Here is a 6,446-nt window from a genome sequence, read left to right on the forward strand (position 1 = left end):
ATTTGGAATTATGCAACATTTTTCGCTAATTTAGGTAAGTTTCTAACAATTTTTTTCCGACTCATTTTGACGCATGAAAAAGCGTTTAGCGACTGTGATGAAAGTCATACTAAATGCCGTACTATGCCGTGACCCGTTTTATGTAAACAACGCGTTTCGAGTTGGCAACAAAATTCTGCGAATAAACCACAATTAGAGTCGGAATTCTTATGATTATTTGCATCGTTTTAGTTCAACTTTCACAAGAAATCAATCTAATTGGGAAAAATCATCTTGTTTTGGGGAATTTTTAAGCATTTTTTGGGAATTTTGACCATTTTTGTCAGTTGGGAAGACGCCGAATTTCGGAGTCAAATCGGCGCAAAAAAAATCACTGAAGGTCTAAGCATTCACCCTCCTCCATCAATTCTTCCAAAATCCGAAATGTGCCACTCAGGTTCAAATTTAGTATGGCCTGCTATCATTATTGAAAATTCAACCAACTGAACTGTGATATCCTGTAACAAATAAGTTAAACATGAAATATTTCAATTTAAATAATTAACCTGGGTGCCTCCTCTATTTTTCCTGTTAAATAAATAAAACTAGAGTTATCAGTATTTGATAGAAGATAATTCTTACAACCAATGCTCAACAAACTGACAAACAGACTGACAACAGGTGCTTCCAGTATATAAATGTACATTGTTTGCAGATTTGGATAACTGCATAAAGATGTTCTACAAACCGTGGGCTGAGCGCGAAACTATTGTATCTTGAGCGCGAAACTATTGTAACTGTATATAAATAAAGAACAAGATACAATAGTTTCGTGCTCAGCCCTCGTAACACATTCATTGCTATCATTATGTTAACCATTGTTATAAACCTGCTAAATTTGTATTTGTAAAATGGACTACTCTATCTTTTGATAGGCGTTTATAGGGGGTTCTCATAGAAAATTTACTGACTGAATATTAAACAGTGCAGATCATGATCAGACTGCACAGATGTACAGGCTGATCTTGATCTGCACTGGTCCAAAAGTTAAAATTATACACCGTTTTAACAACTATCAATGATATTGATATGAAAAATATAATGGTTGTTACCTAGTAAATTCTCCACAGACCATACCACAGCAAGTTATTGTATCTATTCTGGCCAGCAGCATTGTCCAAATGGAACACCAATACAGGTAGTGATGTACCATGCTCACAAGTTGTTTTCCCCTTTACCAACCAAGTTGCTTTCATCAACAAGATAAAACACTTGTTCTCCTAAAAATAGATTAAGTCTTTAGTAAAAGTATCTGTTATCTTCATGTATCTGCATATATCAGAAATCTTAAAAGTCTTCATTGTAATCTATATTTCTTGTACAATAAAACTGAAAAAGGTTTCAATCTACCACCTCACAATTTCTAAGTCAGGAGTTGGTTCATTAATTTTGAAAATAATCACATTACAATCATTTTTACAATTAAATTACAATAAGTGAATTTATTTCAAGTAATTAATTAAAACTCGTATTCTTTAGAACAATTTTTAGCTTATTGAGATATAATCATACAACATATACTTACATACATGTACAGTGTTAAGCATTCAAATTATCTATGTACTAATACAAGACTGGAGAGCCACAGACATTTGTAGCCAGTGTTCTTATCCAATGTAATTAAGACTTTTTTACTAACTAATCCTCTTCAAAACCTAATTGTCTTTCAAATACTTCATGTTTTGTCAATTCAGGCCATTCAATAGTCATTTATACTGTAGATCTACATGCACATACATTGTACAAATCACAAAGTGTAGAAGTAGACTTGATACACATTTTGCATTAGCTCCAACAAAACCTACACAGAAATATAAATAAATAATCTATTATATTAAAATTATAATCATGATAATAGGAGCCACTGGCTGCATGTTACTTATACCTGATCCCTGACAACACATCCCAAGTATGTTGCATTTTCTTGGTGTCTTAAAGTAAACTGGACAAACTTCCTGGCTGTAGCTGGGTATATGAACATGTTGAGCATAGTCCAAGCTGTAGTGGAATGAACCATGAAAGAAACAAGGTATATTATCTGAAAGAAGATAATTACATCACTGTCACCCTGTTAGTTCGTACTGTGTTGCCGTAATAATTGGCAGTATAACTAATAAGTGTTTATTGGGATGGGTTCTTCTTCTTATTCCTTTGTGGGTCAATGAGCCATACAATTGTATACAGTTTTCTATTTTAATATTGGTAGATCTATCTCCATAATGTATGGTAAAAACACATCCTGAAAATACATAATATGAACAATACTTACAATAAGCTATAAATACTTACAATCATGTAAAACACATAATTGCTGCACAAAATACCGTACAGTTCATATTAAGCATATCTCTTAATCAAATAATAACATTTCAGGATCAAACATATACATGTGTGTGTAGTGGCAAAAATACATATACTTAGGTAGTGTATAAACATACATATACATAGTTATACAATTAATTACTGGTTACAAATACAAATTATGCTTACCAGGTTGTGGACCTAAATGCACCATATGTTACAGCAGTACTCAGTCCACCAAAACACACACACAAACACACTGTCACGTGTGATCTGTTTAGGTCTGTAAATGATTAAATGGTTTATAGTGCAAATAGAGAATAAGACAGTGATGTAAGAAAGACTGCCATTTAAGAAACATAGACTTTACTCAATATATAAACAAACTGTCTAAACAGAATGAGCCAATAGCGTAAAAGATAAAATCATTACTGAGCACTTTATGAGACCATTGTTTTGATAATTACAAACTGTAATAAGTCAGAGTGAATCAACAAACCTGTAATTAATCCAATAAAATTCAACTATTCTTAAGGTAACTTGACATGAACAACCAAGATGGCGTCACGAAATTAGGGTTGGTCACATTATTTACTCCTATAGACAATATGCTGCTACAGAGGTCTAAAGATGCATTTTAATCATTTAACACACATAAAAAATTGTAAAAAAGCATTTAATTTATAAAATTATAAAATCAAATGTTCTGAAAGTCACCATGAAAACTAGTCAATTTTTGTGCGCATGATTAAAACGCATCTTTAGACCTCTGTAGCAGCATATCGTCTATAGGTTATAACACACTAAATAGTTGTTGTTCTTTATTCTATATAAAACTGACATATTTCCAATGATCGCAGCACACACCAGGGCCCATTTTAAATGTCTGTAACTTACATTTTCTTGAAGAATATTGTCAGTGCTAACTAAGAATCAAAAGAAAAGTGGGGGTCATGTTTGATGCAAGAAAAATAATTTCAGTCAAACACACAAACTGCAAAATCAGCTAAAAAATGAGACCCCAAATTATACTGGTGGTGTATGATCTAAGTTTCCATGAAATATTTTGTCATGTTGTTATTTCATTATGAAAATGCTACCTACATGTCAAGCATAGATCTGTCATGTGATTTTATCAAAAAATTGCAAAGAAAATAAGGAAAATAGCTCTATAGAGAAAAAAAAACTGAGTACTATTTGTATCCACCATTATGCGACTACCATTTTTTTTCGCGCCATTTTTCTATTTAGTGTCTGTATGCCTATAGGAGTAAATAATGTGACCAACCCTAATTTCGTGACGCCATCTTGGTTTTCCCTGTCAAGTTACCTTAAAATAAAAAGTTCAATACATGCTTTCAGAAACATGACAATCTAGACAATGACCAGATCTTATCAGAGGCTAATCCAATGAAATTTAAGCATTTCTGAGGGAAAAATAGTGACCTAGGGTCAATGCACATGAATGCACACAAAACACAATAAAACTGACGAAGGGAGGTAACTCTTATTTTTAAATACTGCTATCCAAACCCTTAAAATCAGGACTGCCACATCACTTAAAATCAATCTGAATATCAAATTAATTTATAATGTAAAATGTTTCATTAATATACCACAGAATACTTTTAAAGTTATCTCACTAAGCAAGCTAAGAATCCATAAAAGATCGTATTTTTGACTCAGCAAGGCTCAAAATGCAAAAATAAAAAGATTTTCTAAATTCCCACTATCAATATTGGGGCCTCGAATCATCCTGTCACAAAACGTTCTGAATCAGCAATACTGGCAAGAGAGTAGTCACCAGACAGAAATTACATGACTAATAAGATACCCACAGCAAAAACAGTTACCAGTTTATAGGTTTAACCAAAGAGCTATATACAAATAACTTTTATACCTCTTTGGTTTAACATGGATTTAATGGTGTAGGCCCTACATTCAATGCGTCCGTACACACAATTGCCGACCACGGCCGCCTATTTGTTTGTTTATTTGGGTTTAACGCCGTTTTTCAACAGTATTTCAGTCATGTAACGGCGGGCAGTTAACCTAACCAGTGTTCCTGGATTCTGTACCAGTACAAACCTGTTCTCCGCAAGTAACTGCCAACTTCCCCACATGAATCAGAGGTGGAGGACTTGATTTCAGACACAATGCCGTTTATCAAATAGTCACGGAGAACATACGCCCCGCCCCTTAAGAATCTTTGATATGCTCTTAAAAACTCCTGTTACCAATGTTAGATCTATCCGATACTTTCGATATAACCATTGGGATGCCAAACACTTACGAAATACAGATGACTTACTTAAAAGTGAGTGTCTTCGATCCCAGTAAACATGGCTGGCGGTTACGCAAATGCTTGATGCTTGCTGCTTCTTCCATTCGATAACCTGCTACACGATATATTTCGTTTAGACCGATGTAGATTTAATGGTGGCAGTGAATATCATCAATAAATCTGAAATGTTTCATTATGATCAACTAAGCCAATGCACTTACGAAAATGCATTAAGAATAAGAACACACAAACATGTTAAGAATGACAAGTAAACAAGAAATACAGCATAATCACTTTCTCAATTACATTCAAAAATAAGTCACTTACACAAAATAACAAATCATTTACATGAAATAACAAGTGATTTACACCAATGGATAAGTCACTAACACACAATAATAAGTAATTAACACGCAATAATAAGTCATTTACATGCAAGGATTTTTTACTTAAATGCCCTTCCATAGTTTTCCCTATATATTCTATATAAAACTGACCTTTTTTAAAAAGCTACCAAACATAACTAGACCCATTTCAGAGAACAAATCCTTACCTCATTTTAAAGAGTTATGGTAAAACTGATATAAAATGAAGAGAAAAGTAGGGGTCATGTATCTTCAAAGAGAGATTTTTCTGGTCACATTTGCTTACTGTAAACTGACATCAAAATCACACTGCTGTGATCTGGAAGCCCTACTACTCATACTAAATTTGAGCTTGACATCACCAAATACAACCTGCTCTCCCATTTTTCCTTCCAAAATGTCAAAAATACATCCACAATGAAAATTAAACAGAAACTAGCTTCAATCTACATCTCTGTTGCCATGCCAAGTGAAAAATTAGTGTTCAAATACCTGGCAGCCATTACGCGACTAGACCAGATGGCTCCCACGCTGGTTCCTTTAGTATAGTTAGGCCACAATAGGATTTGTATAAAGTTGTCCATAGGCATAGTACAGAATAAATGTAAAGTTATTTATCTCTTTCATGTTTACTTAAGGCACTGACTTCCAGATTTTGCTAAAAATAATCTTTCCTTCAAATTGAAGCTTGGTTATAGATCTATTATAATTATGAACATCAGACTGATATGAGTTTTTGTTACTAAAATATTTTTAAAATTCCAAATCAAGAAAGAAAAAAAGATGACCGCGTAGGGAATCGAACCCGGACCGCCGCTGCAATAAAGTCGTAACCAATAGCGCTAGGCGAAATTATTGATTTATGATTGCAAAATATGGATTTTTATAACCGAGACGGTCTACCTGGAGCTTTTCGATTTGTATCGTAAAAGTAGTAATTAATTACAGCAAATTCTCACGTTTTTCCGTAACATACAGTTTCTCAGTAATTAAGTTTTAAAGCCTTCTTAAGAAATATAACATTTATTTCCAGATATCTAAAAATACTTTTGTTGTCGAACGATCTGGAGGCCAGTCCCTTTAATATCTAATTGATTAAAACACAATTTTCGGAATGTTATAAATAAGCAAGTTAAATCTAATTAATTAGATCCAAATGTATATTGTTAATAGTTCACGACTATTTAGTGTTTTAATTCATCATTAATTGTATGAAGTCCGAACTTTTTCCTTAAAATTTTCTCCGCCCTCATCACAGTATCATAACATGTAGGGGTGGGCGATATACCGCGGTAGACCGGTTATTGCGATGTTTTTTCCGACGATACGATATTGCGATATGATTTTGGAATACCGGTTATTTTATAACATTAAGTAACACTAACGTAAACCAAGAAGATCCACAAAAAAAAATCCTTTTCTTGCCAGCACGATTCAACTTTGTTTTCATTTTTCTC

At 33.3% G+C, this 6,446-nt stretch overlaps 1 long non-coding RNA gene across 2 annotated transcripts; it reads right to left on the minus strand.

Moving 5' to 3' along the window:
- Positions 1-377: 377 nt before the first annotated feature.
- LOC123550621 (uncharacterized) lies at positions 378-4,745 on the minus strand. Of its 2 annotated transcripts, none has more exons than XR_008370651.1 (5): positions 4,652-4,745; positions 2,530-2,623; positions 1,925-2,077; positions 1,092-1,259; positions 378-497 (listed from the first exon to the last, which is right to left on the minus strand). It is a non-coding gene; the product is annotated as an uncharacterized LOC123550621 (long non-coding RNA). The 2 variants fall into 2 exon arrangements; XR_008370650.1 differs by having other exon boundaries at positions 1,925-2,278.
- Between the last annotated feature and the right edge of the window lie 1,701 nt (positions 4,746-6,446).

Source organism: Mercenaria mercenaria, chromosome 4 (assembly GCF_021730395.1).
Source record: "Mercenaria mercenaria strain notata chromosome 4, MADL_Memer_1, whole genome shotgun sequence".
NCBI classification, from domain to species: domain Eukaryota; kingdom Metazoa; phylum Mollusca; class Bivalvia; order Venerida; family Veneridae; genus Mercenaria; species Mercenaria mercenaria.